Genomic DNA, 24247 nt, shown 5'->3' with positions numbered 1-24247 from the left:
ATATATATATATGTATACACACACACGTATATATACACATATATACATACATATATATATATATATATATATATATATATATATATATATATATATATATATATATATATATATATATATATATATATATATATATATGTACACATGTATATATACACGTATATATATGTGTATATATATATATATATATATAAAAACGTATATATATTTATATATACACGTATATATACACACGTATATATGTATATATACTGTATGTATATATACACAAGTATATATATGTATATATATACATATATACATATATACACACACACATATTATATATAAACGTATATAATATATATATATACATATATAATATATATATATACATATACATATATACATATATATATATATATATACATATATATATATATATATATATATATATATATATATATATATATATATATATATATATATATATATATATATATATATACAAACACATACATACATAGGTGGATTAATGACCGGGCCTACCGGGCCCAGGCCCAGGGGGCCAGAGGCCCCAAGGGGCCAGGCCAACTTGGCCCCGCGGCCGCGACCCAAGCAAAACTACTTTTGCAAAAATAATAATCTTAAGCCCCAAGGGGCCAGGCCAACTTGGCCCCGCGGCCATGATCCATAGAGGGTAAGAGGCCCCAAGGGGCCAGGTCAACTTGGCCCCGCGGCCGCGACCCACAGAGGGCCAGAGGCCCCAAGGGGCCAGGCCAACATGGCCCCGCGGCCATGATCCATAGACGGTCAGAGGCCCCAAGGGGCCAGGCCAACTTGGCCCCGCGGCCGCGAGCCACAGAAGGCCAGAGGCCCCAAGGGGCCAGGTCAACTTGGCCCCGCGGCCACGATCCATAGAGGGTAAGAGGCCCCAAGGGGCCAGGTCAACTTGGCCCCGCGGCCGCGACCCACAGAGGGCCTGAGGTCCTAAGGGGTCAGGCCAACTTGGCCCCGCGGCCATGATCCATAGAGGGCCAGAGGCCCCGAGGGGTCAGGCCAACTTGGCCCCGATCCATAGAGGGTCAGAGGCCCCAAGGGGCCAGGCCAACTTGGCCCCGCGGCCACGACCCACAGAGGCCCCAAGGGGCCAGGCAAAATTGGCCCCGCGGCCATGATCCACAGAGGGCCAGAGGCTCTCAATCATTATTATCAAAGCTAATTCTCAAATTGGATGGATCACACAACCTCACTCACATATTCTTTATCAATTATTAAAGGTTGTTTCTGAATTTTGATCACAGAACTTAATGCAAATATTCTTGATTGATTGACAAAGCTCATTCTCAAATTTTGATTACACAACCTTACTCTGACAAATTATCATTATCAAAAAGCTCTATCTCGAATTTGGATCACAGAATCTCACTCAAGTATTCTTAGCTGTGCCCCTCCCCCATCGAGTCTTTCATAAACCGGTCTGTTCTTTTAGAATCTCCTCATTTGGTATTTTGAACTCGTGAGAGACTGCTCAAAATTTGGTTTCCTTTCCCTCAGTTCAGACTCAGAGATAATTTGAAATCATTCAACAAGAAGTTTAACGCGCGCACACACACACACACACACACTTGAGTTGAGCATTACTTGGAAATTCTTATATTTTCCATTTTGCTGTTATTATCAGCATCTTCCCATTTTGTCCTTTTCTTTCGAGAAAGTTTACAGTCTGACATTTGTCACTGCTGTCAGTTAATAACTTTTTGGTCTTTGACCCATTTTGTCATTTTCTCGATTCGATCGTCACTGACCACTCTCTCCTGTCTGGCAGACATCGTTGCTGCCATCATAGCTAGCAAGCTGCCTGCAGCGGGTCATCCCTATGTTCCCCGTCCCTATGTTACCCGGGTCCTATGTTCCCCTCTACCGGGGAACTAAGGACCCTTTTTAAAAAAAAAGGGTTCTATGTTCCCCGCTGCGGGGAACGTACAACACTTTTTCCAGAAAAGGGTTCTATGTTCCCCGCTGCTTCCAATGCGCGACTAAGTAAGACGCACGCAGACACGCATGACAGAGACGCGTTTAAGTTGTCGAAGGAAGGAAGTTCGCGTTTGAGTTGCTCTATCTGCTGCCGCACGCCCTGTGACAGGTTAGGTTTAGGGATGGTTTTGGTCAGGGCACAATTTCGCCAAAAAAGTGCTCCACAACGCCCTGTGACAGGTTAGGTTTAGGGATAGTTTTGGTCAGGGCACAATTTCGCCAAAAAAAAGTGCTCCACAACGCCCTGTGACAGGTTAGGTTTAGGGATGGTTTTGGTCAGGGCACAATTTCGCAATTTCGCCAGATACAATGCAGGGAACATAGGACCCTTTTTTAGAAAAAGGGTCCTAAGTTCCCCGGTCGCATACAAAGACCCAGGAACAACCGGGGAACATAGGACCCGGGGAACATAGGACCCGGGGAACATAGGCACGCTCCCGCCTGCAGATAGCAACATTTTGGTGTCCTTTGGGAAAATATTTAGAAAGAAGACAAAAGTACACACAGTTGTACAACTATTATCTTTATGATCTTTTTTTTGTTAGTTTCTCTGTTACTGTGTGTGGCCAATTAAGCGACTTTTGGCCATACCTGGCTGGTGACATTTAGCGACTTTCTGGTTGATGTTAAGATTAATAATAGCAACAGTTCTCTTCATCTTAATGCAATTTATTGTGTCTGTCTCTCCACATTTTGCCATTAGGTACTTTGAGCTCTTGTTGGTCAGTCACTCTAAGGTACATTGTTGCTGCCATCATAGCTAGCAAGCTGCCTGCAGATAGCGACATTTTGGTGTCCTTTGAGAAATATTAAGAAAGAAGACAAAAGTACAAGACATTGTACGATTACTATCTTTTTAAAATTATTTGTTTCACTGTGTGATTGACCGACTTTGCCGCTAGATTTCGCGTCTTTTGGCCATACCTGGCTAGCGACTAAAAACATCATTTAGCGACTTTTTGGTTGTGAAGATAAGTGGTAAAAGCAGATCTTCCTGTTGGTCTTCCCACATTTTGCCATTTGGTACTTTGCACTCTTCTTGGTCACTCCAAGGCATTTGTCCCTGCCTTCAGCTAGTCACTTGGCTCTTTTGGAATATATTTCACTGTAATTGGCTCTCTCTCTCTCTTTCTCCTCAGTACAAATCAGCCTGTTCCCTTGCCATTCATCACTGACCACTCTGCTCTCCTGTCTGTCAGACATTATTGCTGCTTGCAGATAGCTTGGGGTCCTTAGAGAAAATATCAGAAGAGAAAAGTACACAATTATCTTAATTATCTTTTTTATTCAGTCAGTCCTTCAGTGAGTCCCAGTGTGTTGGCGATTAAGCAACGTTGGCATTCAATTAGCGACTTTTGGCCATACATGGCTGGCGACTCAAAAAACTAGAAAAAAAGTACAAAAAGTTGTACAATTAATATCTTTATTATCCTTAATTCCCCTGAATCCTAGAGTGTGTTGCAATTAAGCAACTTTGCTGCTAGGTTTAGCGACTCTTGTTTTGGGCATACCTGGCTAGCGACTACAAACATTATTCAGCAACTTTTTGGCTGTTAAGATTAACGTTAATAAATTAAATCCTAATACAATTTATTGTGTTGGTCTCGCCATCTTGCTATTAGGTACTTTGAATTCTTGTTGGTCTCTGCTAAGGTATCTGGCTGTTGTCTTTGCCTTCAGTTAGTCACTTGGCTCTGGAATATATTTAACTGTACTTGGCTCTCTCTTTCTCCTCAGTACAAATCAGTCTGTTCCCTTGCCATTTAGACATTTTCTTGATTGGATCATCACTGACCACTCTGCTCTCCTGCTGTCTATCAGACATTGTTGCTCCCATCATAGCTAGCAAGCTGCCTTGGTGTCCTTTGTGAAAATATTTAGATAGAAGACTAAAGTGCACAAAGGTGTACAATTATTATCTTTTCAAAATATTTGTTTCACTGTCAGTGTGATTGACCGACTTTGCCGCTAGATTTCGCGTCTTTTGGCCATACCTGGCTAGCGACTGAAAACATCATTTAGCAACTTTTTGGTTGTGAAGATAAGAGGTAAAAGCAGATCTGCCTGTTGGTCTTTCCACATTTTGCCATTTGGTACTTTGCACTCTTGTTGGTCACTCCAAGGCATTTGTCCCTGCCTTCAGCTAGTCACTTGGCTCTTTTGGAATATATTTCACTGTAATTGGCTCTCTCTCTCTTTCTCCTCAGTACAAATCAGTCTGTTCCCTTGCCATTTAGACATTTTCTTGATTCGATCATCACTGACCACTCTGCTCTCCTGCTGTCTATCAGACGAATCAGTTGATTCTCTGCTCTCAATTGTCTATGCTAGTAAGCTGTTATTCTCTGCTTTGGAGTGTTGATGCTGGGTTGCTAGTTTTCTAAATCACCTCACACACTTGAAGGAAGCAGCACCGATCATAAACACACAAACAAACTCACACACACACACACACACACACACACACACACACACACACACACACACATAGTTGGTTTATCTGTTGTGATAGGCAAAGAGCCAATGTGCAAAGAAAGAAGGGAAATATGGATCATAAACGTTTAAGTGGAGGAGCTAGAAAAAAAATTCAGCAAGAAAAGAAAAAAAAGGAATCAGTTTTACTTGAGAGTGTTCCAAATATCTCCAGCTTCTTCAGTACAAAGACATCTGCTGAAAGCAATTCTATAAATGCTACTGCAAATTCAGCTAAGGTTAGCAATGCACCTGAGCTAGCATGTAGCTCCCAAGATCCTGAGACCACTACAAGTGTAGACACTGAACCAAATGCTTCTGATGCTTATGATTCAACCAATTCAGCAGTAGCCAGTTGCTCGGATGAATGTGAGGTCACTGCACCTCTGGACAGCATAGAAAATGAGCTGAATCTTTCTTCAACACCATCTACAGTGACAACTCTACCTAGTGATCCCGCTAAATGGGCTGAGACCCTCACTGAGTCAATGAAGGAAGTTCTTATTCAAAGAGGTGCAAAATCATTTCACAACCGTCACAGCCATTATCCAGCTTCTGTGAGGAACAGTGGGCTAGGAGGCAAAACCCGATGCCTAAACAATGAACATTTTACTTCACACTTGCCCAATGGACAACGAGTACAAAGAGAGTGGCTGATGTACTCTCCCTCTACTGGTAATGTTTACTGCTTTGCATGCAAACTGTTTTCCCCAAAAACGCATTCTTTTGTGACAGGCTATTGTGATTGGAAACACTCAGAAAGATTTGGTGAACATGAGCGAAGTGCTGAGCACATAACCTGCATGCAAGCAGTCTTGAACCGCGCCAAAGGTGCCACAGTTGATGCAGACCTGTTCAAACAGTTTCAGGCAGAGAGCAGCTATTGGAGGCAGGTGTTACAAAGAGTTGTTGCAGTCATTAAATTCCTTGCAGAAAGGGGCCTTGCATTTAGGGGTAAAAATGAATCGTTAGGGTCTCCTCTCAATGGGAACTACCTTGGTATTCTGGAGGTCCTGGCTGAATTTGATCCCTTTCTAAAGGATCACATCAGAAAGTTTGGGCAGATGGGTCGAGGTAATACCTCATATCTGTCCTCCACCATTTGTGAGGAATTCATTGAATTGATGGGTGCAAAAACCAAACAGGCTATAGCAGATGAACTGCAAGCAAGCAAATACTACTCTATCATTGTGGATTCAACCCCAGATTTATCTCATGTGGACCAATTGACATTCATATTCCGTTTTGTTAGCAAAGAGGGCAGTGTTGTTGAACGCTTTGTGGGTTTTGAGCCCATTACTAGCCATACAGGTGAAAGTTTGGCTAACTGTGTCATGTCTGTGTTGGAAAATCTAGGGTTAGAGCTGTCAAATTGCAGGGGGCAGGCTTATGATAATGCCAGCAACATGTCAGGGAGGTATAATGGGTTGCAGGCTCACTTAAAGAAAAGCAACCCATTAATACACTATATTCCATGTGCAGCTCACTCTTTGAATTTGGTGGGAGTCAACAGCATTGACAGATGTGGAAATGAAGTCTCTAAGTATTTTGACTTGATTCAGTCTATTTACAACTTCACAACTGCATCCACACACCGATGGGACAGGGTATTTGGCAATTCCAACATAGATCTCACACTTAAAGCTTTATCCAACACGCGTTGGAGTTGCCGTGCAGAATCTACCAAAGCACTGTGGCAGAACTACAGTAAAATAAAAGCAGCACTACAGGTTATTTCCACTGATGACACAGAGAAACGAGACACACGAACTGAAGCTGACAGTCTAGTGCGGAAGCTGGATTCACTTGAGATGGCCTTCATGGCAGGCTTTTGGGACACTGTTCTGTCCAGATTTCAGGCCACAAGTCTGCAACTTCAAAAAGCAGACATGGACCTTGGTACAGCAGTTAGATTGCTGGAATCTCTGCGCACCTTTGTTCTCTCCCAAAGAGATCTATTTGATCATTTTGAGCAGAAAGCCTTAAACATGTTGGGTGGCACCCCATCTTACAGGGCTGAACGGACGAGGAAACGTAAAAAGTTTGCTGATGAATCAGCATCCCCAGATGTTGTGCTTGAGGGAAGGCAACTGTTTCAAATAGAGACATTTATTGCCTCTATTGATCAACTGAGTTCAAGCCTTAATCACCGTCTGGAGGCCTACAAACATCTGAACAATTTGTTCAGTGTCCTTTTCTCTTTGGATACAGAGTCCAATGCTTCAGTCCTTCACAAGGCCAAGATTCTCACTGAATCATACCCATCTGACCTCAATGAAAGTCTTGGACAGGAGCTTATACAGTTCAAATCTTTTATACAGCTCAACAACACTGATGAGGAGAGGACCCCTTCAGGACTGCTCAAAACAATAATACATTTTGGACTACAGCCTACGTTTCCTAATACATACATTGCGCTACAGATTTTTCTCACTCTACCGGTCAGTAACTGTGAGGGAGAACGCTCATTCTCTCTTTTGTCAAGAGTAAAAAATGAGCTGCGCACAAGAATGACTCAGAAAAGATTAAATGCGTTATCTCTAATGGCAATTGAGAGTGAGCTGACAAGAGAGTTGGACTTCAATGATGTGGTGGATGATTTTGCAAAATTGAAAGCACGAAAGAAACCCCTTGCTTAAAGGTGCACTGTGTAAGATTTTTAGGTTATTTCCAGAATTCACCCATTCACTAATGTTAGGCTACCTGTTTTCATGAATACTTACCACCACCATAAAATTCTAAGTATCCATTATGACTTGGAGAATTGCACTTTTGCCATTTCTGGGAAGTGTCACCTGGATTGTGAAGATAGGATTGACTTTAGGCAGAAGCTTGGTGCTTTCTCTGGCAAACTGAACCTCAAGCTTCATTCTCTGCAGCTTTGCATTCTTGTGCAGACTTTCATCCACAAGGAACTTTTCAACTTCCCCACTATCGTGAAGGGGCCATCAAAAGATTTCAGTGTGTCCAGCATGTCTAGTCTCTTACTCTCCTTTCTTTGAGCCATCTCTTGTTTCTCATCTGCCCTACTCTCGAATTTTGCCTTCATGAATTTACTCCAGTTGAGTTCAACCTCCCTTTTTGCTTGTGCTGCTGCCTTGAAACCTCTGAAGCTCCTGGCTCTTCTGTAAAATTATTGACCTATTGACTGCGTTCAGTGTGCCCAACTTCTTCAGTTTGTAGTCCACCTTGCCACATTGTCTCTCCATCCCAATGTTGTGCACAGGGGTGCCATCAATGTTACTAGCCTGTTCACTGACAGGGTCCATTGGGAAGGTCTCCTCATCCATCCTCTGCCTGGCCAGGACAGTCTTCAGATGGGGCAGCATGAGATCTGTCAGCTGCTTCACTTCATCCAAGTATTCGGCAGCCACGTCTGACACTGAGTTCAGGACATGTCCAGTGCCTGTCCAGCCACTATAGCATTCTTGGAAATGGGCTATCTTGACCTGCATGCAGCCCTTGTACCATGAACTGGCCTACACCTTTCTTTGTGGTGCTCTCCGATGCATGTTATCATTTTACCTTTCTCCTTCTCCTCAAGCTTAACCACAAATAGATACAGACTTTGAGCCTCAATTTGCTGCACAGCTGCCGTTATGCCAATGTGTTTTCCTAAGATATTATTTTATTTTTAATGATAGAAGGGAGGAAAAGGGGGCAAAAATCATGTCCGATTTAGTTTTTTGGGTGGGTTGGGGGGTTTATTTCATGATAGCTACCAACTTCCAATACATAATATCTCTCAAATGACCCAATGCACCATCACTGAAGTGGGCGTAATCATTTTCAAAAATGTTTATTTTTAGGCCATTTATCCCCTCCCCCTGTGTCTGTGTGAAACCTGTGCTTGTCAGTGTCTGTGTGGTATACCTAATAGTGTGTGTGCAGTATGTGCACTCTTCTGTACAGTACAGTGTGCATGTCTGTTCACAGTATACAGTATTTCTTGCATAGTGCGTGCGTGTGTGTGCGCCCACACGCGCGGGGGGTTGAGGGGCCAAGACCATGTCAGGCCCAGGGGGCCAAAATTTCTTAATCCGCCCCTGCATACATATATATATATAAACGTATATAATATATATATATATATATACAAACACATATATATATATATATATATATATAAACGTATATAATATATATATATATATATATATATATATATACATATATATATATATATATATATATATATATATATATATATATATATATATATATATATATATATATATATATATATATATATATATATATGTATATATATATGTATGTATATATATATATATATATATATATATATATATATATATATATATATATATATATATATATATATATATATATATATATATATATATATATATAAGGGTTAGGGTTAGGGTGTGTGTGTATATATATATATATATATATATATATATATATATATATATATATATATATATATATACACACATTTATACAGTATATAAATGTGTCTGTGTATAAGTGTATCTATATATATATATATATATATATATACATGATACACTTATATACATATATATATACTGTATATATATGTGTGTGTGTGTGTGTGTGTGTGTGTATGTGTGTGTGTGTGTGTGTACATATACAGTATATATATATATATATATATATTTATATATGTATATATATATATTTATATATATATATATATATATATATATATATATAAATATATATATATATATAAATATATATATATATATATATATATATGTATATATATATATATATATATATATATATATATATATATATATACACACACATGTACTGTAGATATGTGTATATATACACACGTGTATATATATGTATATGTGTGTGTGTGTGTGTGTGTGTGTATAATATATATACCTGTATATATATATATATAATGGGGTTTAGGCGAGAATTGACTCTGAATCAAATCACCACTCTAATACTTGAGAATCGAATCAAATCGTTACGTGGTGAGTGATTTTTTTAAAATTTCCTGTCAAAATGAAACTAACAAATACATTTAGCCAGCAAATACTTGGACGCACATTACATGCAGTCTTTGGCGGGCCACATGAAATGAAGTGGCAGGCTACATTTGGCTTTGAGTCTGACATGGTGCTATGGAGCATTTGCTGATCAATTATTTACCCACAGCATAGCTTTCATCTTCTCCGGGTGATGTTTTTCTCTGTGGTGCGAGGTTGTTTGATGGATGTGCCTCGTCAAATGTAAAGGTTAGTAGACGCAATGCTGGGAAAACACACTAGTAAATTGAACAAACTACCTCAATAACATCCCAATAACTTCTCATGATGACATGCTGGTGGAACACACTACACATTCTCTCTTGGCTTTTGTCAACTGTTTGCACAAACATTCTTCTAGAACCTGCTAGAACCTGCTAGAACCTGCTAGAACTTGCTAGAACCTGGAGACAGAGTGAAAGGAGAGTAAAAAGCAACAACATAACCTGCTGGGACCTGCTGTGGATACACTGAAAGAGAAGCGTAAGCAATAACAACAAACAACATCATTCTCTGCAAGTGTTTAGCTCGCTTTAAGAGGGGACATACAGAGGGGAAATAAAGAACCCACAACAAAACATTAACACATTCTCCTACTTATTGGTTTAAAAGGGGACATACAGAGAAAATAAAGAACCCAAAACAAAATATTAACATATCCTGCTAGTTCTTGGTTTTAAAGGGGACATACAAAGAAAAAGAGAGAACCAAAAACAAAACAAAACATTAACATATCCTGCTCGTTCTCGGTTTAAAATGGGACAAAGAGGAAAGAAAGAACCAAAAACAAAACATTAACATATCCTGCTAGTTCTTGGTTTAAAAGGGGACATACAGAGAAAAGAAAGAACCAAAAACAAAACAAAAAATTAACATATCCTGCTAGTTCTTGATTTAAAAGGGGACATACAAAGAAAAAGAGAGCACCAAAAACAAAATATTAACATATCCTGCTAGTTCTTGGTTTAAAAAGGGGACATACAGAGGGGGAAAAAAGAACCCACAACAAAACATTAACATATTCTCCTACTTATTGGTTTAAAAGGGGACATACAGAGAAAAGAAAGAACCCAAAACAAAACAAAAAATTTACATATCCTGCTAGTTCTTGATTTAAAAGGGGACATACAGGGAAAAGAAAGAACCAAAAACCAAAACAAAACATTAACATATCCTGCTAGTTTTTGGTTTAAAAAGGGGACATACAGAGAAAAGAAAGAACCCAAAACAAAGTATTAACATATCCTGCTACTTCTTGGTTTAAAAGGGGACATACAGAACCAAAAACAAAACAACAATTAACATATCCTGATAGTTCTTGGTTTAAAAGGGGACATACAACGAAAAAGAGAGAACTAAAAACAAAACATTAACATATCCTGCTCGTTCTCAGTTTAAAATGGGACAAAGAGGAAAGAAAGAACCAAAAACAAAACATTAACATATCCTGCTACTTCTTGGTTTAAAAGGGGACATACAAAGAAAAGAAAGAACCAAAAACAGAACAAAAAATTTACATATACTGCTAGTTCTTGGTTTAAAAGGGGACATACAAAGAAAAAGAGAGAACCAAAAACAAAACATTAACATATCCTGCTAGTTCTTGGTTTAAAAAGGGGACATACAGGGAAAAGGAAGAACCCAAACCAAAACAAAACATTAACATATCCTGCTAGTTCTTGGTTTAAAAAGGGGACATACAGAGAAAAGAAAGAACCAAAAACAAAACAAAATATTAACATATCCTGCTACTTCTTGGTTTAAAAGGGGACATACAGAACCAAAAACAAAACAAAAATTAACATATCCTGCTGGTTCTTGGTTTAAAAGGGGACATACAAAGAAAAGAGAGAACCAAAAACAAAACAAAACATTAACATATCCTGCTGGTTCTTGGTTTAAAAGGGGACATACAAAGAAAAGAGAGAACCAAAAACAAAACAAAACATTAACATATCCTGCTGGTTCTTGGTTTAAAAGGGAACATACAGGGAAAAGAGAGAACCAAAAACAAAACAAAAAATTAACATATCCTGCTGGTTCTTGGTTTAAAAGGGGACATACAGGGAAAAGAGAGAACCAAAAACAAAACAAAACATTAACATATCCTGCTGGTTCTTGGTTTAAAAGGGGACATACGGAGAAAAGAAAGAGCCAAAACTAAAACTCAACATACTGGAGCGGTGTCAGGTTTGCCCCCTCTCTGCTCGTCGATCCCGGGTCCTGATAAGGCCCTTCCCGTGGCTGTCCAAGATCTGAGAAACCGACACCTCTACGGCGCATTCCACCGCACACAGTGGAGATTTACAAGCTGTCCAACTTTTGCTTGATAAGATCAAAGACAGCAAACAAGTTGTGTGATAACTTTTTACAATCATTCTGACACCGGGAATTGGTACTGTATCGGTTCACTCAGCCCATCACTTCCTGCCATAGCGCCGTGGTGCGTTCACTGACACTCTGGAAACGCGCAATCCCAGGCGCTCATTGACTTTGATTGGAGTTTTATATTGTATGCTACAACTTTATTAGGCTCTGGAGAGAGAAAAAAACGCACAGAGACTAACTAAGACACCGATGCGTGTTTTTTTGTACTAAAACCGAGACGGTGGAGGAAATTCGAGACGTATCTTTTGGTGAAAATGTCGACTAAAACCGTATCATAGTAAAACCGTATGAAAACTGAGGGACAATGGCATGCCTATTTCACTCATTGTGGTAACAACCCCGTGGTGGTGACTTTAATGAACTTTCCCGGAATGTAATAGATCAGGGGTCACCAACCTTTTAAATTGAACGCTGTCTCTGCATGATTCCTTGCTTCTTGTCTGTTTAATACAGGGGTCACCAACCTTTTTGAAACCAAGAGCTACTTCTTGTGATTAATGTGAAGGGCTACCAGTTTGATACACACTTAAATAAATTGCTAGAAATAGCCAATTTGCTCAATTTACCTTTAACTCTATGTTATTATTAATAATTAATGATATTTACACTTAATTGAACGGTTTAAAAGAGGAGAAAACACGAAAAAAAAATGACAATTAAATTTTGAAACATAGTTTATCTTCAATTTCGACTCTTTAAAATTCAAAATTCAACCGGGAAAAAAAGAAGAGAAAAACAAGCTAATTTGAATCTTTTTGAAAAAATTAAAAAAATAATTTATGGAACATCATTAGTCATTTTTCCTGATTAAGATTAATTTTAGAATTTTGAAGACATGTTTTAAATAGGTTAAAATCCAATCTGCACTTTGTTAGAATATATAACAAATTGGACCAAGCTATATTTCTAACAAAGACAAATCATTATTTCTTCTAGATTTTCCAGAACAAAAATTTTAAAAGAAATTCAAAAGATTTAAATTTGATTCTACAGATTTTCTAGATTTGCCGGAATAATTTTTTGGAATTTTAATCATAATAAGTTTGAAGAAATATTTCAGAAATATTCTTCGTCGAAAAAACAGAAGCTAAAATGAAGAATAAATTAAAATGTATGTATTATTCTTTCCAATAAAAAAAATAAATTTACTTGAACATTGATTTAAATTGTCAGGAAAGAAGAGGAAGGAATTTAAAAGGTAAAAAGGTATATGTGTTTAAAAATCCTAAAATCATTTTTAAGGTTGTATTTTTTCTCTAAAATTGTCTTTCTGAAAGTTATAAGAAGCAAAGTAAAAAAAAATTAATGAATTTATTTAAACAAGTGAAGACCAAGTCTTTAAAATATTTTCTTGGATTTTCAAATTTTATTTGAGTTTTGTCTCTCTTAGAATTAAAAATGTCGGGCAAAGCGAGACCAGCTTGCTAGTAAATAAATAACATTTAAAAAATAGAGGCAGCTCACTGGTAAGTGCTGCTATTTGAGCTATTTTTAGAACAGGCCAGCGGGCTACTCATCTGGTCCTTACGGGCTACCTGGTGCCCGCGGGCACCACGTTGGTGACCCCTGTAATAGATTGTCCTACTTTCACAGAGTTTAAAGATTTGCAACACATAACGTGTATTTCCATTGCACGTCCAAGGTGTGAGCCTCCATAGTCCACAGACCATAGCAAAAACAATGTATAATACTTATAAAGTAAGCTTGTTCCCCGTCGGACTGGAGGAGCAGGCAGGAGATAATCAGCCATGAAAATAGGTGAGCACTCGTCGCCACGGAGTGAGGAGTGATGGGGGGTCTCGGGAGGTCACACCGTATTGTCTTTCTGTCAATAGTCGACTCCCATGAAGTCTCCAGCGTGCAAGCGGCTACACGATGACGACAAAAAAAAGAAGAAGCATGAGACTGATTAGAGACGCGCTCGTCAGAGATAATGGATCTTCATCTTCCACACTCTACTGGCAAGGAATTTCACGCACGGACTTTGTCACTTTCTCTTCGTTGTGTTGGTTTTCTAGACCCCCGTTTGTAAAACCGTGTGCAATACTACTAAAGTACAAACCCCAAAAGCAGTGAAGTGGGCACGTTGTGTAAATGGTAAATAAAAACTGAATATAATGATTTGCAAATCCTTTTCAACTTATATTCAGTTGAATAGACTGCAAAGACAACATATTTCATGTTCACACTGAGAAACTTTTTTTTTTTTTTTTTTTGCAAATAATCATTAACTTAGAATTTAATGGCAACAATGCATTGCAAAAAAAGTTGGCAGAGGGGCATTTTTACCACTGTGTTACATGGCCTTTCCTTTTAAAGGCCTACTGAAAGCCACTACTAGCGACCACGCAGTCTGATAGTTTATATATCAATGATGAACATTATAACACATGCCAATACGGCCGGGTTAACTTATAAAGTGACATTTTAAAATTCCCGCCACACTTCCGGTTGAAAAACTCCTTTGGATAGGATTTATGGGCGTGACGTCACAAAATCCACGGAAGTGGTTGGACCCCGTCGGACCCGATACAGAAACCTCTTGTTTTCTTCGACAAAATTCCACAGTATTCTGGACATCTGTGTTGGTGAATCTTTTGCAATTTGTTTAATGAACAATGGAGGCTGCAAAGAAGAACGTTGTAGGTGGGATCGATCGGTGTATTAGCGGCTAAGTACAATACTTACAGCAACACAACAAGGACTACTTACCCTGATAGAAGACGCCTCGCCGATGCTTGCCGCCAAACCCACGGATGAAGTCCTTCGTCGCGCCGTCGATCGCTGGAACGCAGGTGAGCACGGCTGTTGATGGGAAGATGAGGGCTGGCTGGCGTAGGTGGAGCGCTAATGTTTTTATCATAGTTCTGTTAGGTCCGGTTGCTAAGTTGCTAAATTAGCCTTAGCGTCGTTAGCAACAGCATTGTTAAGCCTTACCAGGCTGAGAATTTTTAACCGTGTAGTTCGGGGGTCGGCAACCCGCGGCTCTAGAGCCGCATGCGGCTCTTTAGCGCCGCCCTAGTGGCTCTCTGGAGATTTTTCAAAAATGTATGAAGAATGGAAAAAGATGAGGGGGAAAAAAAATCAATTTTTTTGTTTTAGTATGGTTTCTGTAGGAGGACAAACATGACACAAACCTCCGTAATTGTTATAAATCACACTGCTTATATTAAACATGCTTCACTGATTCAAGTATTTGGCGAGCGCCGTTTTGTCCTACTTATTTTGGCGGTCCTTGAACTCACCGTATAGTCTGTTTACATGCATAACGTTCTCCGACTTTCCAGGACGTGTTTTATGCCACTTCTTTTTCTGTCTCATTTTGTCCACCACACTTTTAACGTTGTGCATGAGTGCACAAAGGTGAGTTTTGTTGATGTTATTGACTTGTGTGGAGTGCTAATCAGACATATTTGGTCACTGCATGACTGCAAGCTAATCGATGCTAGCATGCTATTTAGGCTAGCTATATGTACATATTGCATCATTATGCCTAATTTGTAGCTATATTTGAGCTAATTTAGTTTCCTTTAAGTCCTCTTAATTAAATTCATGTCTCATGACACATGTAATATGGCTTTTAATTTTTTGCGGCTCCAGACAGATTTGTTTTTGTTTTTTTGGTCCAATATGGCTCTTTCAACATTTTGGGTTGCCGACCCCTGGTGTATTTACATGTCCATGGTTTAATAGTATTGTTGATCTTCTGTCTATCCTTCCAGTCAGGGGTTTATTTATTTTGTTTCTATCTTCATTTGAGAACGACGCTATCATGTTAGCTCAGTAGCTAAGTGTGTCACTGATGTATTGTCGTGGAGATAAAAGTCACTTTAAATGTCCATTTCGCGTGCTCGACTCTCATTTTCAAGAGGATATAGTATCCGAGGTGGTTTGAAATACAAATCCGTGATCTACAATAGAAAAAGGAGAGAGTGTGGAATCCAATGAGCCAGCTTGTACCTAAGTTACGGTCAGAGCGAAAAAAGATACGTCCTGCACTGCACTCTAGTCCTTCACTGTAACGTTCCTCATTTACAAATCTTTCATCCTCGCTCAAATTAATGGGGTAATCGTCGCTTTCTCGGTCCGTTGTGCTATTTTAGGCTTCATAATGCACCACACGTTTTCAATGGGAGACAGGTCTGGACTATAAGCAGGCCAGTCTAGTACCCGCATTATTTTACTCGCTTGGCATTGTCTTGCTGAAATAAGCAGGGGCGTCCATGACAACGTTGCTCGGATGGCAACATATGTTGCTCCAAAACCTGTATGTACCTTTCAGCATTAATGGTGCCTTCACAGATGTGTAAGTTACCCATGTCTTGGGCACTAATACACCCCCATACCATCACACATGCTGGCTTTTACACTTTGCGCCTAGAACAATCCGGAAGGTTCTTTTCCTCTTCGGTCCGGAGGACACGACGTCCACAGTTTCCAAAAACAATTTGAAATGTGGACTCGTCGGACCACGGAACACTTTTCCACTTTGCATCAGTCCATCTTAGATGAGCTCGGGCCCAGCTAAGCCGGTGGCGTTTCTGGGTGTTGTTGATAAATGGCTTTCGCTTTGCGTAGTAGAGTTTTAACTTGCACTTACGGATGTAGCGACGAACTGTAGTTACTGACAGTGGTTTTCTGAAGTGTTCCTGAGCCCATGTGGTGATATCCTTTACACACTGACGTCGCTTTTTGATGCAGTACCGCCTGAGGGACGGAAGGTCTGTAATATCATCGCACGCTCACACGGTTACGAGTGTCTGTGTCAGTATTATTAACTAACAATGGCATTCTTTTTGTGTTGTTTCAGTTTCACAAATTCCTCAGTAAATTCACCAAAACGTCACCGTGGAGTTATTGAGTCTGTTTAGCCGATTGGAGAGCTAGCTTCCGCAGCTAGTGGGTCCATGACGATGACTTCTGTTTTGTTTGATCCGCCGTTTTACCTCCCTGTTGCAAACACCGTTTGGAAACGATTAAAGTACGTAAATAAACATTTACAACATATTTCGGCACGCTGTATAGTACGGAAGTTGTTTTTTTCATGTTATTCATGATGGAGGACATTGTTACGAGAGAAGCACCTTCTGAGAGGATAATGAAGGCTGTAGGTATTTGGATAAAATCTCCAAGAGCTCTCAGATTTCCGAGAGGGTCACGTAGGCGCCGTGCGAGCTGAGTGGCGGACTCACAAACCAAGTCGATCATTAAGCGCTTCATCTTCGGGCTTTATTGGATAAAGAGTGACAGCAACAGCCCCAATCAATCAATCCTCATGTAATCTTCTCAGGCCCTGCGAAGCATTCATCATTTCAACCTGTCTGCACACACACACACACACACACACACACACACACACACACACACACACACACACACACAAACACACACACACACTTTCTTGTATTTCTTACCTTCTTGAGGCCTGAGAAAAAATGCCTCCCTCTTTAGGAGCACCCTTTCTAGATATATAAAGATGTGTATTTCCAACATTAATAATATATACATTGTATGCAAATATAAAAAAAAGCTTGTTGTGAAAAATCAACAAGAAAAAGATGACAATTTCACAAGAAAAACTGAGAATTTAGGCAGTATTATAATAAAAGTCGTAATTTTACTCAACGCATGTCGAAATTTTACAATAAAAACATTTGTGCAATGTTGTGATGAAAGTTGGGATTTTACTCAACAACAGTCGCACTTTTACAAGAAAAGCTTAACATTCTGGCAATTGTATGAAAAGAGTCGTAATTGTACTCGACAAAAGTCACAATTCTATAAGAATTTTGGCAATATTATAGTGATAGTCGGAATTTTACTTGGCAAAATTGTGACAAAAGTCATAGCTTTACTCAAAAAATGTCACATTATTACAAGAACAACAAAAAAAATTGGCAATATTGTGATAAACGTCAGAATTTGACATGACAAATGTCACCATTTTGCATTGAAAAGTAAACATTTTACATTAAAAAGTCATAATTTCACGTACAAATATTGCACTTTTACAAAAACAGAAACAATATGAGAAATTGTTCCCAATGTTGTAAGAAAAAGAGTCGACACATTGTGAGAAAAATACTTTTTTGTTTGTAATTGGTTTTTAATCTTCATTATTTACTTCAAGTTATTACAGTATGTCTCTATATACATTTTTTTTATTATTATTAATTTTGGCCAAAGGGGGCGCATTTCAATTTATTACACACACTTGTTATTTCATATGTTGACCAGAGTGGGTGGCACTTCAAATTTGTACACACACTTGTTATTTCATGTGTTGACCAGAGGGGGAGCACTTCAAATTTTTACACACACTTGTTATTTCATATGTGACCAGAGGGGGGGGGGGCACTTCAAATTTTTACACACACTTGTTATTTCATATGTTGACCAGACGGGGAGCACTTCAAATTTGTACACACACTTGTTATTTCATATGTTGACCAGAGTGGGTGGCACTTCAATTTTTTACACACACTTGTTATTTCATATGTTGACCAGAGGGGGAGCACTTCAAATTTGTACACACACTTGTTATTTCATATGTTGACCAGAGGGGGGCGCACTTCAAATGTTTACACACACTTGTTATTTCATATGTTGACCAGAGTGGGTGGCACTTCACATTTTTACACAGACTTGTTATTTCATATGTTGACCAGAGGGGGTCGCACTTCAAATGTTTACACACACTTGTTATTTCATATGTTGACCAGAGGGGGGCGCACTTCAAATGTTTACACACACTTGTTATTTCATATGTTGACCAGAGAGGGTGGCACTTCAAATTTTTACACACACTTGTTATTTCATATGTTGACCAGAGGGGGAGCACTTCAAATTTTTACAAACACTTGTTATTTTATATGTTGACCAGAGGGGGGAGCACTTCTAATTTGTACACACACTTGTTATTTCATATGTTGACCAGAGGGGGAGCACTTTTAAAACCGACACACAGTCAATTTGAAAAATCCCTCCAATGACAAACGGGTCACGGACCACAGATGGCCCCTGTGCCACACTTTGGGCAACCCAGCTGTAGAACTAACTGTTAATGGCCACCCTAGTCTTAGTAGTGTAGTGTATGTGTTCATCCTATGGTCACATATGGGACGCGGGTTGTCTTACATCAGCACCGGAAGTGGTCAAATCAGCTGTTCACCTGGCGGGTTTTTTCGGGGATGAAAAGGGAAGTCCTTCTTCAGCTGCCGTCTTGTTTGATCATATATTGCTGTCAGTGTTTACTTCTGTATGCACATTAAATCAACAAAAAATCCTGACTTTGGTGCAATGTTCACGGACTCTAGTATTTGGCTCTCTATTGGATGCAATGGTTTTTCCATATTGGGACCATGATTTCGGTCCTAACTTGTTCACCGGTCCTCATATGGACGGTACTTTTCCTTGTTGATGTCTCAAGAAGGGTAGACGTACAAGAACACACACACAAGCCACAAAACAAACCCCACCCTTGGTCGCGAGCGTTCATTTGCAGCGATTGTTTGTCACGAGCATAATTGAGATATCCAGATGCAAAAAACAATCCTTCAGGACCTGACGACAGTGAAGTGTCTCTTCAGGTTCCAGCGTGATGGTTTCCTTCTCCGGATGTTCAGCTGTTCCCTAACCTCCGCACATTTCCACTCTCCCGAGCCGGCCTCGAGAGATCAATGGCACAGCGTGGGATTAGCTTTTTAATTGCACTGTCCTGAAGGGCGGGGGCTGTTTTAATGAGACTCGGTCGCGTTTTCTTCCTGACCTTTCAGGCTTTGCCCTACAGGTGTCCATCCTCTGACTTAAAAGGAAAATATGGGCTTGGAAGGGCTTTCCCCTCGAGGTGTCAGACCTCAGCAAGCAGAGCTTGACATTTTCACCTCAAAACACCAAATAGAACTTTTTGTTTTTACAAATTAAACGTGTCCTCCAAATGTGTTACTGAAAGCTACAACTAGCCATGCACGTTACAATCAAACAGCTGGTGCGTAGTAAGTACAATACTTACAGTATTAACACTTTGAAGGGTGCAACAAACAGCAAAGACTGCAATGACCAACACACCATGAACTAAACACAACTGCCATCTAACGTCTTGGACTTGTGTTAGAATAATGATGTATATATTATCACACAACTCTTATGCTTAACCCCGTAACACCCCTTGTTGTAAAATTACAACGTTACCTTTAACCATCCTAAAAAACAATCCGTTATTTTTTTTTTTTACCACATTTACATAGTCATTGGGTCCTATTGTTCAGTCTCACAAGGCTATTGGATCGTAAATTTGTTTATAAGTCACGCCTTCTGGCCATGAACTCCCACAACCTCTCAAGGTTTCCTTCGAACATCTATTTGTTTCATTGGACTGGATTCATCAGATTCAAGTAAGTAAAATGTCTTGTATATATTTTTTTGGTTGTCATTACAATGTCTAGAGCAGGGGTCACCAACCTTTTTGAAACCAAGAGCCACTTCTTGGGTAGTGATTAATGCGAAGGGCTACCAGTTTGATACACACTTAAATAAATTGCCAGAAATAGCCAATTTGCTCAATTTACCTTTAACTCGATGTTATTATTAATAATTAATGATATTTACACTTAATTGAACGGTTTAAAAGAGGAGAAAATACGAAAAAAATGAAAATTAAATTTTGAAACATAGTTTATCTTCAATTTCGACTCTTTAAAATTCAAAATTCAACCGAAAAAAAGAAGAGAAAAACTAGCTAATTCGAATCTTTTTGAAAAAATTAAAAAAATAATTTATGGAACATCATTAGTAATTTTTCCTGATTAAGATTAATTTTAGAATTTTGATGACATGTTTTAAATAGGTTAAACTCCAATCTACACTTTGTTAAAATATATGACAAATTGGACGAAGTTATATTTCTAACAAAGACTAATCATTATTTCTTCTAGATTTTCCAGAACAAAAATTTTAAAAGAAATTCAAAAGACTTTGAAATAAGATTTAAATTTGATTATACAGATTTTCTAGATTTGCCAGAATAATTTTTTTGAATTTTAATCATAAGTTTGAAGAAATATTTCACAAATATTCTTCATCGAAAAAACAGGAGCTAAAATGAAGAATTAAATTAAAATTGATGTATTATTCTTTACAATAAAAAAAAAAAATACTTGAACATTGATTTAAATTGTCAGGAAAGAAGAGGAAGGAATTTAAAAGGTAAAAAGGTATATGTGTTTAAAAATCCTAAAATCATTTTTAAGGTTGTATTTTTTCTCTAAAATTGTCTTTCTGAAAGTTATAAGAAGCAAAGTAAAAAAAATTAATGTATTTATTTAAACAAGTGAAGACCAAGTCTTTAAATATTTTCTTGGATTTTCAAATTCTATTTGAGTTTAGTCTCTCTTAGAATTAAAAATGTCGAGCAAAGCGAGACCAGCTTGCTAGTAAATAAATAAAATTTAAAAAAATAGAGGCAGCTCACTGGTAAGTGCTGCTATTTGAGCTATTTTTAGAACAGGCCAGCGGGCTACTCATCTGGTCCTTACGGGCTACCTGGTGCCCGCGGGCACCACGTTGGTGACCCCTGGTCTAGAGCATGTACTGTACATATGTAGTTATTGTGGAACAGATGCATCAACTTTCATTTAGAGCTTGTTATATAATTGTTGCAATTATACAACACTGGGTGAATGTGGTAGTCAAAATGCTGGCTTGTTGCAGTGGGTTCAAACAGGTTGTATTCCCTCCACTACATCACTGCCTGAAGTATGTTCTCTATACATGGATAGTGTACATTCTATCCTTGTGTTGTGTTCAAATGCCTCCTACAACAACATCTAAAAGGTCAAAAAATTTTTTTTTAGGTTTTTCTATATTTGGGTCTTACAGGGTTATGGGCCGTTGCTATAGTTATTATCAATTGTGCTGAAATTTTATTTTTCTTTGTCTGTGCAAATCTGGCAATCCAAAAGATTGCAAGCCAGTCTCGTATCAGTGTTAGTTTCCAGAATCGGCCTGCTGACTGCCAAGGCGGAACATCGAGTACCGTGACGCAGACAGAGCAGAGACAAGGCGATATCCCGACTGTCAGTACATTTGCATTTTGTATAATCATATATTGTGTCTAAATGGAGCTGTCGAGATTACCCCCTTCCCTCAGCGACAGCTTCAGTGATGTAACCAGGGACCTCCCAAATAAATAGAGGAAGCACGTGGGCTGGACTTTTACAACGTAGTTTGGATCTGTAACTAGAGTACAGCCCCAAAACACGTCTCTCCTCAATTGAGCAAAATTTAACTCTGTCTCTGCGTGATTCCTTGCTTCTCGTCTGTTTAATAAATGTCATCAGTGTTTGAACCGGACAACTTGCAACTGCATTTGCAACTTAGTGGCATATTTGCAAATGATACTTAATATAAATTGGTACCCGGTATCAATTCTCAGGTACCCAGGGTTTTCCCTGCGTTCAAAATTGCGTGGCGCCCGCCTCTAGCTAATTTTGTGCCTCCCCCAACCAGAGCGATTGATATCGCTCAACACAGCGTAAAGCTCCGGCTGTGTTGATTGAGCGACTGATGTCCCTTTGCGGCAGCTACGTACTTGAACTGCAGTTGCAGCGTTGCGCCACTATAGAGGCGCTATACAGACAGCAGTGCACCGGAAAGACCTGAAGCAACTACCAAAGAAGAAACGGATCCAATCGTGTTTTTTCCCGCTACTTGGTGCATAACCTTGACCGCCGTAACAAGTGGATTTCTGCCTGCATGATACGGAGGGATCACTGGTCTAGCTCCAGCCTATCTTGCCGACTGTATTGTACCATATGTCCCGGCAAGAAATCTGCCTTCAAAGAACTCCGGCTTATTAGTGATTCCCAGAGCCCAAAAAAAGTCTGCGGGCTATAGAGTGTTTTCTATTGGGGCTCCAGTACTCTGGAATGCCCTCCCGGTAACAGTTAGAGATGCTACCTCAGTAGAAGCATTTAAAACATTTAAAAATCTTAAAACTCATTTGTATACTCTAGCCTTTAAATAGACCCCCTTTGAGACCAGTTGATCTGCCGTTTCTTTTCTTTTCTCCTCTGCCCCCCTCTCCCTTGTGGAGGGGGAGTTACACAGGTCCGGTGGCCATGGATGAAGTGCTGGCTGTCCAGAGTCGGGACCCGGGGTGGACCGCTCGCCTGTGCATCAGTTGGGGACATCTCTGCGCTGCTGACCCGTCTCCGCTCGGGATGGTCTCCTGCTGGCCCCACTATGGACTGGACTCTCACTGTTATGTTAGATCCACTATGGCTGGACTCTCACTATTATGTTAGATCCACTATGGACTGGACTCTCACTATTATGTTAGATCCACTATGGACTGGACTCCCACAATATTATGTTAGATCCACTATGGACTGGACTCACACTATTATGTTAGATCCACTATGGACTGGACTCTCACTATTATGTTAGATCCACTATGGACTGGACTCTCACTATTATGTTAGATCCACTATGGACTGGACTCTCACAATATTATGTTAGATCCACTATGGACTGGACTCTCACTATTATGTTAGATCCACTATGGACTGGACTCTCACTATTATGTTAGATCCACTATGGACTGGACTTTCACTATTATGTTAGATCCACTATGGACTGGACTCTCACTATTATGTTAGATCCACTATGGACTGGACTCTCACAATATTATGTTAGATCCACTATGGACTGGACTCTCACTATTATGTTAGATCCACTATGGACGGGACTCTCACTATTATGTTAGATCCACGATGGACTGGACTCTCACTATTATGTTAGATCTACTATGGACTGGACTTTCACACTATTATGTTAGATCCACTATGGACTGGACTGTCACTATTATGCTAGATCCACTATGGACTGGAATCTCACTATTATGTTAGATCCACTATGGACTGGACTCTCACACTATTATGTTAGATCCACTATGGACTGGACTCTCACTATTATGTTAGATCCACTATGGACTGGACTCTCACTATTATGTTAGATCCACGATGGACTAGACTCTCACTATTATGTTAGATCCACTATGGACTGGACTCTCACTATTATGTTAGATCCACTATGGACTGGACTCTCACTATTATGTTAGATCCACTATGGACTGGACTCTCACTATTATGTTAGATCCACTATGGACTGGACTTTCACTATTATGTTAGATCCACTGTGGACTGGACTCTCACAATATTATGTTAGATCCACTATGGACTGGACTCTCACTATTATGTTAGATCCACTATGGACTGGACTCTCACTATTATGTTAGATCCACGATGGACTGGACTCTCACTATTATGTTAGATCTACTA

Source organism: Entelurus aequoreus, linkage group LG13 (assembly GCF_033978785.1).
Source record: "Entelurus aequoreus isolate RoL-2023_Sb linkage group LG13, RoL_Eaeq_v1.1, whole genome shotgun sequence".
In the NCBI taxonomy this organism is placed as follows: domain Eukaryota; kingdom Metazoa; phylum Chordata; class Actinopteri; order Syngnathiformes; family Syngnathidae; genus Entelurus; species Entelurus aequoreus.
Note: the sequence above shows the minus strand (reverse complement) of the source record.